Consider the following 13,206-nt stretch of genomic DNA (forward strand, 5'->3'; position numbering starts at 1 on the left):
ATGCTGCAGCATTGTGGTCACACAACAGTGACAGTGCGACCTGGGTGAACAAACAATAGTCCTCTCACCTCCTGTGTGGAGAAATGCTGCTGCTGTATCACCTGTGTCACCTGTATCTACGACCTGTATGACCTGTGTCACTGGTATCACCTCTATCACCTGTATCACCTGTATCACCTGTGTCACCTGTATCACCTGTGTCACCTGTATCACCTGTGTCACCTGTGTCTACGACCTGTATGACCTGTGTCACTGGTATCACCTCTATCACCTGTGTCACCTGTATCTACGACCTGTATGACCTGTGTCACCTCTATCACCTGTGTCACGTGTATCACCTGTGTCACCTGTATCACCTGTATCACCTCTATCACCTGTGTCACCTGTATCACCTGTGTCACCTGTGTCTACGACCTGTATGACCTGTGTCACTGGTATCACCTCTATCACCTGTGTCACCTGTATCTACGACCTGTATGACCTGTGTCACCGGTATCTACGACCTGTATCACCTGTGTCACTGGTATCACCTCTATCACCTGTATCACCTCTATCACCTGTGTCACGTGTATCACCTGTGTCACCTGTATCACCTCTATCACCTGTATCACCTGTGTCACCTGTATCTACGACCTGTATGACCTGTGTCACCGGTATCTACGACCTGTATCACCTGTGTCACTGGTATCACCTGTGTCACCTGTATCACCTGTGTCACCTGTATCTACGACCTGTATCACCTTTGTCACCTGTGTCACCTGTATCTACGACCTGTATCACCTGTATCACCTGTATCACCTGTGTCACCTGTATCACCTGTGTCACCTGTATCTACGACCTGTATCACCTTTGTCACCTGTGTCACCGATATCACCTCTATCTACGACCTTTATCACCTGTGTCACCTGTATCTACGACCTGTATCACCTTTGTCACCTGTGTCACCTGTATCTACGACCTTTATCACTTGTATCACCTGTATCACCTCTATCACCTGTGTCACCGATATCACCTCTATCTACGACCTGTATCACCTGTATCACCTCTATCACCTGTGTCCCCTGTATCACCTCTATCACCTGTATCACCTGTGTCCCCTGTATCTACGACCTGTATGACCTGTGTCACCGGTATCACTGGTATCACCTGTATCTACCACGTGTGCACTGTACATGCAGGTTATGGGAGGGAAACCCTCGCTAACATCTGAGTAATGTGACCCTGAAAAAGGCGGGAGGATGCAGATTAACAATCTCTTATCAACCAATCATTTGTTTTATATCAGGAAAATGTTGTGGTGTTATTGTTGAAACTGTATGAACATACGTTTAAAAAAAAAAAAAAAGCTGATATCCATTTTGAGACAAAAATCACCTTATGTTTTTTATTCACTGCGAAAAGGTATAAAATTATGTAAATCTGTAATTAAACAGGTCAACATTCACTCATGTTATTATTTTAATTGATAGGCTTCAGCTGGCGAAGGGCATAAACTCTTGTACAGTTTGTCTGCGATCTCAATTTAAAAAGGTGCAAGTTTAATTAGATTGGAAGGTGCAACTTCCCGTCACCAAAGTAAAAGCAAACGGTCGTGACTATAGCGACGACCAGACCTAAACACATCCCAAAATATCCATTGTTTTTCTCACACTATGCGTATGTTCAGCGGTCACAGCTGCAGCCCGTTGGCGGTAATAGTTTCTAACGGAGGAGACTTTCTGCTTACAGCGCAGACCGTGTGGCGTGACGGCTCCGACACAGGCGGGAGCGGAGAGCGGCTCGAGGGTACTCGCATTCAGAGTGACCGAAAAGCAGGAATCTGCATTTTGTGCTACTGGAAGACGTGAAAAGGAAACCCGGGTCCAAAGCCCCGCCGGCAGGTCGACCTGCAACACGGCCAGAAGTAGAATCCAGCCATGGGTTCAACGACCTGCAGCGATGAGCCGCGTCCCACGAAAAGACCGGCGGCGGGACAAGTGTTCGGACCTGTCGCTTGAGCAAAAGTGGGCGAAACATTTCCCACGAGTGTAGAAGTCCGGCATCCGGGTGCAGACGCCTCAGTGTTGCGTCTCTCTTCACCAGTGGCGACCGCGGCTCTGCGTCGGTTTGGCGTGGACGCGTCCGCCTCGTCTTCGCCGCCGCATCGTCTCGGCACGGAGAAAAGCTGAACATGCAAATAGTGAGCGGAGGTGACGCCGAGCACGAAACACGATTAAAAAACGACGGGGATTTGAGCAGCTGGTCCAGTAATCGCGAAGCTGAAGAGCAGCCTCTCAACACACCGCGGCCCTGTTCTAATTACCCTGAGTTCATCATTATTATCTGAGCGGGAAGAAGTGGACTCAACTGCGTTAAGTCCTGTTGCTTCGTCCGCCCCGACACCTCTGTTCCTGCTCGCTGCTCCAGCTGCGCTCTCGTGCGTCGGTGTCTGTGCCGCGTGCCCATGTAAACAAATGCCTCCAGGCGTCCGACGGGTCTGTTTGAATGTGGTGGTTTCTGTGTGTGTGTGTGTGTGTGTGTGTGTGTGTGTGTGTGTGTGTGTGCGTGCGTGTGTGCGTGCGTGCGTGCGTGTGGTTATTGAGACTAGAGAGAGGAAGAGAAACGGAGGGAGCGTGTGCTGGAATGCGAGGCGGTTCAACTGCCTGGTAACTGATAACAGTGGCCGCACAGCAGGCGGGAGGCTCCCGATGGGTCCTGGACGAGCCTGGTGCCTCCGTCCGCCTGTCTGCAGGCCCCCTGTTCTACGCGAGTCCTGCCTTTTCTGGATCAGAGTTTTCATGGGGTTTGGTTAGAACAGTCACTTCTACCAGTTGTGCCTCACAATTACACTATTTGGAACTGGATCACTGTATATAAACTATAGTCGCTGTGCTCGTTCTCTTTAGTTTTCCCCAGATCCCAGTGAGTTGTTATCCTGGAGACAGCTGCTCCACCTCGGGTCCATATCAGGACATACAGTAGCCTGTATGTGACAGATATTCACAGCGACACTACACACATTCAGTTACAGATTGTACTCCCCTTACTTTACCCGGGGTCCATCTAGAAACTGTTCTGGAGCTTTTGACCATATCACACGATCTTCCTCAGCAGATGGATTTTGCCCACGGAAAGAGAAGTTCCCATTCCCCAACATTTTCTTGGACCGTTGTCACAGCTCCCTGACCCAAAGGCTGCAGCTAATAAGGTTGACAGTGACTCTGTTTGAGCCGGTGCGGGGATTACTCATATCGTTGGTTACACTCGTGCTTGACCATCCATTGCATCGAAGGGAACTATCCAGCTCTTAGTTCGGGACCGGCTGCTAAACGACCCTGCATGTTTTGACCCCTTTGCTTACACCAGGACGGCTTCCTGCCCCGTCCCGTCTCCTCCGGTTGTCGACCCCAGACTCCAACGTGGAGACGTGAGGACCAAATCTCGCCCGTCATGTCCCTGGAAGGCCACTGGAGCACACAGCTGACCCGCATCCACTCTGAGACCAGGCACCCCCCGTAACCACGGAGCCCCTGGCGGATCGATTGTGTGGTCCAGCTGATGGCAGACGTCAGCCTCTCCCTGCGGAGCGAGGAAGATTTTCATGATTCACTCCGTCTACTTGCACGTCTGCGTGAGTTTGCATAAAACCCCAGACACGTATCTTTGTCTCTCTCTATGAATATATGTGTACACACACACGCACACGCGCACACGCGCGCACGCACACACACTCATATGCTTGGTATCTCTCAAAACTTATCACAGATTACAGATGAACTATATCTGCAGGCGTGGTCTAGCAGAGGAAACCGCTGGCTCCGATCAGCCGCATCAAGTTGGAGGGAGACAAGAGGGCCGTCCGGAAGTGAGGCGATTCACCCTTCAAATTAAAGGCTGATCACCGTCAGTCCCGGCGCACCCATGGTTTAGCGACGTTTCTCGCCGACAGCTGCCCGCCCCACAGCTGGGTCAGCCGCGGCTGCGCCTGGGCTTCGGTGTCGCTGACTTGATCCACTGCAGAGTTTGTGCGGCGCGTTGCATCAGTTCACTTAGCTACTGTGGAGAACTCGAGTGCGAGTCACTCCTGCAGCCACAGTCCGGTCTAGTCATCTTTCATTTTGACTGTATGGCCCCAAATCACCTTTGACTCGGGGCTCTTAGTAAAATCTCTGCATCTACGTTAAGTAAATCAGGCAAATGAATAATGAACAGTCCGCAGAACACTTGACTTGATGTAGGCCTATAAGCCTTCATGAACCCCCACCCCCCCAGGGGAGGGCTCGCTCTCCTGCTCCTCGGGGATTTTATTCTGAAGGCAGAACGGCGTGAAGTCCCGTGTCGGCGGCCGCAGCTCTGCTCTGCTCACCCTCCCGGAGGTGTTGGCCGCCCGCTCGCCGCGCCTCCGCACACTCGAACCGCCGGCTGCCGTCGCTTCAGTTCACAGCAGGAGGTAGGGAGGATATGATATTCACACTTCGCTTCGTTTTTCTGCTCAGCGGCGCGGGTCGTCCCGCGGTAGCTCACGTGTCTGTGTCTGTGGGGTTTCGCTCTGTTTATTGTCCGGTAAAGTTTGCCGCGTGGCGGCGCAGGTGCGCAAATGCGCAATTAGTGGTCATCTTGACGCCGCGCGCAAAGTTTTTGTGCGTGATTGTCGATGCGTCGGTGTTGTGGTGGGTGTGTTTTTTTGGCACGTGAAGGCACCCGTCCGCTGCGGCGGCCGGGCAGAGCATCCCGGTGCCGAGGGCTGGGTCGCAGTGGGAGGGTGCCAGCCGCCGGTCACCGATGGGGAAAGTCCATGACCCACCGAGCCGAACCCGGTGCCCGGAGGCAGGTTCGCGGAGGTCTCCTCGGAGCAGGATCGGAGCGGGTCAGACCCGCACCTAGGAGTGTGTCAGCAGCAGCAGCAGCAGCAGCATGTCGGCCGTGGGCTGGTGTATCACTCTGCTGGCCTATTTCCTATTTTTATTTTTATTTTTCTTACCCTCCTGGTTAGATTGCAGCCAAACCACCAACAAAACCACTTCCTCCAAATCAGCCAGTGCATCACACAGCCTCTACGCACACCACCACCACCCTACCCAACCTTGCGTGACAGCTTCACATACCGTGAAATTCCAGTTCCTGAGTAGTGTCTCTACCTACTCACTGCTTCTGGCACGAGCGATTCTGGGTCCCCACTCACAGGCAAAACCTGTTTTCCCGGGAATCCCATTCATGTACGCTCCCGTGTCAGTTTATTAGGGACACCCGCCTGATCAGTGTTGGAGGTGCCGTCGAGCTGTGCTGTGTTACGCTGAGATGCTTCTGTTATTTGGCCCCTGCCCCCGCTCGAGTAAAATGCTAGAGACGCCCCGGTTTATCGCCTGTCTTTAAAAACGCTTTGGTCCCAGGGGGGGAGGATTTATCACGGGACTGTTTGTATCAGACTGCAGTGGTTTAGCTGATGAGTCGGACCTAATACACAGGAAACTGTGAGCTCACTGCGTAAATGTTACAGTTAAGGTCTGCACACAAAAATAAAACATGTTGCACCGCTTACCACGTGAGCAACTTCGGTTTCTATCGGTCGACCGAGCGCAGGTGACGATAGTCACACTTCTTCTTAAATGTGTAAAAAAAGAAAGCATTTTTCTGCATTTCATCCTCGGAGGTTTGACTTCGTAAACACGTGTTTATCATCAATGGCGTTAGCGGGGGTGGTCTTCGATGTTCAGGTGAGGGGGGGGGCTGCTTGTCACGACAAGTGACATTGGACCTCTTTGCAGACTTGGAACCTTTTTCTCAAACATGGGAACGATTGCGTGGAGAGTCCGTGGCAGCGACGCATCTGTTTTGTTTTTAGAGACAGTAGTGCTGCGTAGAGAAGCTGAAACCACCGCCGAAGCAGTCACCAGTGCTGTCTGGTTTTGTCTGAAACCGCTGTTGTTCATATCTAGTGAGCACGGCTGCAAAGCCAAGTGGCGGGGACTCAGTACTTGGTTAAACCTTACGAATAAAGGTTTTTCGAATTGCCTGTGAACAGCCAAGCAAAGGCTTGCAGACTTGCATGTTTTCCTCAAGCTGATAGCTGAAATGCACAGAGGTCAGGAACGGTGATCCTTCGGTCTTTCCAGGTCTCTCTGTTGTCTTTTTGAGTCCCTTTATGTCCATTGTGGGTCACTTTAAGTCTCAGCGTGGTCATTTTGATTGACTCCCCAAAAGAAGTGTCAACATTCGCTTCAAACTTGTAAGAGGCTCCGGCCCATTGGACCCCTAAACGTTTGAGCTTCACGACCACCCAAAACTTGAAGTGAAAAGTCCCTGTCAGTTGTCTCGCAACGCTGCTGTCCTCCTGCCGCAGGACTCGAGAGGTAACGACGTGGCTTTTTTCGGGGGGGCCGCGAAGAGGTTGTCGTAATATGACAGACAGGAAGTCTACACACGACGTCTGGGGAAAAGAGAGCGAAGAAGAAACGGGTAAAATTACACTTTCGCTCTCAACTTCACTGCGCTAAGTGTCTTGTGTCTGTAATTTATTTAGTTTGGCCTTGTGAGACAGTGCGTTTCAGAAAAACAGGCTTTTCCAGTATTTGTGTGTGTAATTTATTTATTTATTTATTTTTGTCATGAATTCAATAGGGCAAGGTTGAGTCACTTGGTCAGTCCAGTGGAGAGAGAGAGAGAGAGAGAGAGAGTGTGTGTGTTGTTTATTCATGTAATGGTTCCTCCAGCAAATGCAGTCGACTGCGTGGGAGTGCTTGATTGACTTTGTGGGTGTGTGTCTGTGCTTTAGTGCTCAACACACACACACACACACACACACTCTGACAGGGAAAGGAGAGCTCAAGGGGCAGTGGGCGCGGTGGCAGTGGTCCAGCCTTCAATCAATATTATCAGCAAATGCCTCGACACACAGGAACAAAGACTGAGGCTCAAATACCCGATAAATTCGTGAAATGTCTGCAAAATTTTAAACTGTGGGAGAAGCTGGAAAAAGCCTATTACAATGTCTTCTCTTGCCAAAATGTGTGAATGTGACCCTTGTCCACTCGACAGACGATTAATGAAAGATTAAGGGCCTTTTAATCCTTAAAATTTGATGGAAAAATACAAATATAAAGTCTAAGAAAGGTTTTGAAAAAAGGTACGCTGCATAATCCCTTATATGACTGCAACACCATGGGCCTTCATGTGCTGCTCTACCAGATGTTGGACCGGCTTCACACACAAGAGTCATTAGTGAGGTCCAGCACCGACGTTGGGCGATATGGTCTGGCTCGCGGTCCAGTTCGGACGAGGTGCAGGTCAGGGCTCCGCGCAGACCGGTCCAGTTCTTCCGCTCCAGACCGGGAATGTCGTTTCTTCAATGGAGCTGCCTTTGTGCACGGAGGCATTGTCATGTTGAAACGGGAAACGCAAGGCGTTGAAACAAAGTTGAAAGGAAATCGTAATCTGAAAATCAGAGCGTGAAGGTTTCACTTCGCTGGAACTGAGCAGGGTAGACCAAAACCAGCATAAACAGACCCGGACCAACGACAAACGCGTGCACGTCTGTCCACATGCTTTTGTCCATTGGTATAGCAGTAGTTTGAAGATGTTTCAACGAGCGTTCCCTGAGAGGTAGATGCCTATGAAGTCTTTTTTTTTTTTTTTAGTCCTTGAAATTCAGGAAGCAGCACCTTTTTTTTAAAGTCATGGAAAAGTCCTCGGAGTCAAGGATCACCCAGGCCGCCGGCAAAAGTAAGGCGGTAACTCGGCGGTTGATTGGTAGGAAGGTGGTGAGAAACGAAGCGTAATACTTCTGATTCAGATATTGTGATCTCTCGTTTTCACAAATGTCCTCAGATGGGACCGAACCGCTGCCGAGATCTGATCGGAAACAGAGAGCGAATTCCTATTTCTGGCCCCGTGCACAAACCCGGTGCGACGGCGTGGCTCAGGGTTAAGGAGATTGCCGTGTAACCGAAAGGTCACAGGCGTGATCTTCGCCGCGGTTGCACGAGTCGCATTCGTGTTTCCTTTCTGGATAAAATGATTTCACACCGAAGTATTTATACGGTCCTCAAGTCGAATGATAGGATAAAGTGTGTTAGTGTGTGTGTTTACAGCCTTTTCATGTCACTGTCGAGTTTGATCTGATTTGATTGATTGATTTAAGGTCTGTGGTTTGATGTCACAGTATGCAAGCAAGACGCAAGGCCGATAGTGCTTGCATGCGTGTGTGTGTGTGTGTGTGTGCGTGTGTGTGTTGGAAAAAGGGTAATGTTAGGACACACATTCAGAGGGCTCACAAGACCTTGAATTCTTTGTGCGACATGACTTCGACAACACAACAAACAGTTGCGCCAGGCTAAATGGAAAAGAATGGAATCGTCTGTCACTGGTCACACACACACACACACACATCGGTTGCAGGGTGTCGTTTGTGTTATTTATCCCACCGCTTTCCTTCGACATTCAAAAAAAAACAAACAAACCAAACAACCCACAAATGTGAGAGGAAGAAGGAAAAAGAAACCAGGCCTTTAATCTGTTTGTTAGCGGAACTAAATGCCTAATGTGACTTCAGCTGGCTTTTATCTGTATATTGTGGAAGTGTCGGCTGGATGCCTGAAATTTTTTAGTAAACTGGGGAACAAACACGCACACAGGCCGTTGTTGTGCGACTGGTTTGACTGGTGAAATGGTTTGAATTGAGTCATGCTGTTGCCGATCAGGAGATAACGATCCTCTGATCGGGGACCAGCTACCGAGGAGGAGTCTTAGCGTCCATACAGAAAGAAGCACCCAGTGATCTGTCGCTGAGAGAGTCGGACCGGCCCCACCCACACACACACACACACACACAGGCACACACACAGGCACACACACAGTAATACACACGCTGCAGCGCAAGAAAGAGGAAGTGTGTTGCAAACCGGCAGTCACATGCTACGGGGTGACTTCAGTCTGCATTCGCCGAACCGTCCGAGGTTGCTGAGGCCGACGGCGGACCGCTCAAGGTGCCGTCCCGCGGGGAGTCTTCCCTCCATGCCGGGGTTACGGAGACGCTGTGCAACTGCTGCAGCAGTGCAATAAAAATATTGGAAAACCACCAAAGGAGGTCTGACAGGCGGGTTCTGTTTTCTTGCGGTAGTTTTCACATGCCAACACGCATACTGATGAAACAGGATAATTATGCAACGGCGTTGTCTCAGGCGGTGGACTGAGCTCTCCGCAACAGGCACCGGAGCCAAAATGTTGGCAATACTGAGAGTTTTAGTTTTACTGGGGGTGGAAATAATCATTTATGCGACCGGCCTCAGGAGCAGTAAGTAGCTTTGTTCCTGCAGTGACCTTGAGCAGGGCTCTGAGGGGCAGTTTTCGATTTTCTTTTCTAGTTCTTCTCCAGAGCGGAATGTTTTCACCTGAGATAAAAACGTGGAGTCGCCTCTTTCTTTTCTGCGTTCTCCTTTCTCTTCCTTCGCTCTCTCTCCCTCCCGAACGTCTTCCCTCCTCCTGAGAGCGTGACACTCCCCGGAACTGGAAGTGCGAGGTTTTCATCCGGGAGCGCACGTTAACCCTGCTCTGTGAATACTTCTCTGAATTTATGAGTTCATCTTACCCTCTGTTGTTTCGGGGCATAGGTCATCTGCGCTTTCCGGCTCCTGGTTTTACTTACAGAGCAGGAGTTGCAGCCTGTTAGGGTGTTTTTAATTATCGTCGATCGGTGAAGTCACGAATTTTGGGTTCAGTTTCAAATTGAATTAGAGTGATGCGTTTTATAGTTCACGGTTAAAAATAAGAAATGAAAGCATGAAACAAATGAAATGTGGTGGTAGGCAGACACATCAGTGAATCTAGTAACAGAAAGGTGAATTTACTGTAAAAACCTTTTTGAAATTGAATCCTGCAATTCCATTTCAGTCCACCGATGAATTCATTATTTAAAGACAAGAATAATAAAAAATATATCATCATTTGGAAATTTAATGATCTTTTTAATGGTCTTTTTTATGATATGATAGCTTTAAAAAAAACGTATTAAACGTATTTATATATCAATTGTATATAATTAAACACAGTAAAAGTCAGTAACTTATATTTAGGCTTCGTACAGTTTACCCAAATTACAAAAACCATGTCTTCCTACTTACTGTAGCTGTGGTGTCTTACTCAGTAAATGGTTGATGCAGTAGGCAGAGCTGACCAGTAGGCGGCAGCGTCACATAGTGTCCTCAGAATGTGGCCATTTTTAGCGAAGCGATGACCCCCCCACCCCCCAGTCCCACCCCGCAGTCCCACTCGCACCGGCCTCCACCCAACACCGGGCGTGTGTTGAGATGAAGACCTGCTTGTGCTCAAGGGGAAAAAGCACCTGACCACGTCGTTGTCTTGGCCCGGGAAGAGGCTCCGATGGCCAGAAAACGACACATGCAACGGCAGTGGCTCATGCTATCTGGCAAATGAGTCAGAAAGGAAACTGTATTTCTGGGATTTTGTTTTTTGTTTGTTTTGTTACAGACCATTCTGAGTTTTGATCCCTCGGTTTGCAACATGAGGTTCACTAAAGTTTAAATATAGCGGACCTCAGGTTCATGCCTCCCCCCCCCCCAAGCATGGGAAAAGTAAAGTGGAGGAAAACCGTTCCTCTGGACAAGACGAGTATCTTTAATGGTCTGAGCCCTGTGAGATTTGCCGGGAACGATCATCACGTAATCCTGTTTATCTTGTATTTTCAGTCACTTGTGCCTTTTCGTTTGTATATTTTTTCACTCAGACTCAGACTTTAGAAGAAGAATGTTTCTTATTTCCGGGCTTCGTACCCAGGGACCATCGAAACTCCTATGTTCAGTAGCACTAAGGCTGGAATATATTTCTCACACGGTAAAGTATTTCACATGCTCCGGTGAATTTGTTTTTTTTTTCCCGTGCTCTGCACAGTCCCCAGTCTGCGAGCCCACGGGGCATTTCTGCTCTCTTCTGTTCCATTCAGTCTAATGCCTCAGCTTCGTTCCGCTCGCCCTCAAGCCCCCCCAGCGATCTTGTGGTCCGCTCGGACCTAAAACTCTTTTATTTTGGACCGAGATGCACACGTTGCTCCAACATTTTACTTGATAACAAATCGTTTTACCAGCACAACACAGTTTGCAAAGCTTTGACAATACCGCAGATGTCATTCGGGTCGGAGTTAACATTTTTGGGGGACTCCGTGGCTGTGGGTGGATGTAGTCATTTTTAGGGGATTAATTCTTAATTTGAGGGAATGGAATTCTGAAGTGAAAGGAAGAAATGAGTGTACCAAGTGCATAAATTAGTCATCTTAGGAAATAATTAGTAGTTTGAGGGCAGGAGCTACCCCCCCCTCGATGACACATACCAGACTCCATTGAGAAATTTTATCATTTTTACTGAGTTGCTTCATACAGCTTTAAGCACAATCCTTTCAATCCATTTTCTTCATTTGGTATTGTGAAAACTTTCTGTGGGTGCATGCCTCTGTGTGTGTGTGTGTGTGTGTGTGTGTGTGTTTGCCCCAGCGCTCACATGAGGGTGGCAGTCTGAATGCTCTGGTCCTCCTCTGGAATGTCAACATTGAGTCATGTTGGCAGAGTCATGTCGTCCTGGGGCGGAGAGCCGCTCAGGGCCGCCAGCCTCACGCACACTCAGAAGATTCGTACTGGTTCAGCCAGTTTTCCCGAAACAACGTTCACTCACAGATACTGATCATTCACACTGATTCCAGTGCGTTCCACCCAACTAAGTGTCACCCAACTTTTTTGGGGGGGTTTTTTTCTCACACTTGGCCGCCCCTCGGAGGAGCCTGTAGCCTTTTATAACCTCACACGTTACTATATGGAGAATTAATCAATCTGTGACTTCCACTGCTGACGGTACGAACTGCAATAAATAAGCTTCAGGCCTCTTGAATTAGGTGGATTTTGGCCTTAAACAGAGCAGCTATTTTTATGATCAGTTGTTTTTTTTTTTTTAAATGCCAAACTTTTTTTCTAGTTTCAGCTTCTTGATGTGAGGTTTTTCTGCTTTTCTCTGTCTTATATCATCGTAAACTGAACATCTTTGGCTTTTGGGCTGTTGGTCCTCTACAAAACAAGCTATTTGTAGATGTCACCTTGGGCTTGAGGGTTTTGTCTTTTGGCAGACTAAACGATTAACGGATTAATCGAGAAAGTAACAGCTCAAAGCAACAGTTCAGCCATTACGGACGTATGTTGATTTGCTTTCTTTGCCAAGAGCCGGGTGAGAAGCTCAGTAGCACTCTCACGTCAGTCCTTTCAACGTGAAGCTGGGCCCAGCAGCTTGTTAGCGTAGCTTGGCATAAAGCTAAGCCTTGACTACTGCAACGCCCTCCCTGGCGCAGGCGGCGGCAGCACGTGCAGCGAAACCTCTGCAAAACGGTCCTAAAATGCAGCAGCGCGTCTGCACTCACCGACCGGAACTCCCTCGTTCTTTCACTACGATCCGCAAGTGGTGACGAGCGGTCCTAACATCCCCGCGAGGCAGGAGAGCTCAGTCCAAACTCTTCTCCTGTGTTGTCTCTCGGGTGGTCACCGAATCGATCAGCAGAATCTCTTTCTGTCCTCAAAAAATTCCCTCTAGACCTGCCTTTTCCAAGAGCTCTTACTCGCCTGCTTCATGCACCTACAACCTTGTGTCTCTTGACCAACAATGGGGGGAAAAAAAAAAAAAAGTTATTCAGGTTTACTATCGTATAAGACAAAGAACAGCTGCAAATCCTCACATTTTGAATGTTTGGTATTTCTGCTTGAACAATGACTTGAGTGATCACTCGATTATGAAAATGGTCGCTGGTAAATTGTCTGTCGGTCGACTAATGGATTAATCGACTAACAGCTGCAGCTCCAGATTGGCCTGAAAAGTCAGTGTAAGTTTCTTGAAAGACGATGGATAGAAAACACTGGGTCACACACTGATTTGACCAACAACTCCAGTGTGGTTTGTTTTGTTCTCCATGTTCAAGGGAAAACCTGGACCAGTTGCCCCCTTTAACACAGACAGGTGCCTCAAACAGGAAGTGCCCCCCCCCCCATACACACACACACACACACACCTCCGGCCTCTCATTGGCTGTCCTTGGGCTCCTGAATCCCCCCCTCAGGCCAATAGCGTCTCCTCCCTCCCTGCTGCGTCCCGCCCGGCTGAGTCTTCCCCTCCACCGCCTGAGTCGCCGCTGCACTCGGCTCTCAACCTCCCAGACTGTCTGTCAGGGCTCTGTGAATGTGTGTG

At 49.1% G+C, this 13,206-nt stretch overlaps 1 protein-coding gene across 1 annotated transcript in view; it reads left to right on the top strand.

Moving 5' to 3' along the window:
- Window positions 1-4,302: 4,302 nt before the first annotated feature.
- Window positions 4,303-13,206, top strand: part of pld1b (phospholipase D1b) — a 36,421-nt gene continuing 27,517 nt past the window's right edge. Inside the window, exon 1 of the mRNA XM_040127572.1 lies at window positions 4,303-4,429. The gene's annotated coding sequence lies outside the window, so the exon portion shown is untranslated. The remainder of the gene's footprint in view (window positions 4,430-13,206) is intronic.

This window comes from Xiphias gladius, chromosome 5, assembly GCF_016859285.1.
Source record: "Xiphias gladius isolate SHS-SW01 ecotype Sanya breed wild chromosome 5, ASM1685928v1, whole genome shotgun sequence".
In the NCBI taxonomy this organism is placed as follows: Eukaryota; Metazoa; Chordata; class Actinopteri; order Istiophoriformes; family Xiphiidae; genus Xiphias; species Xiphias gladius.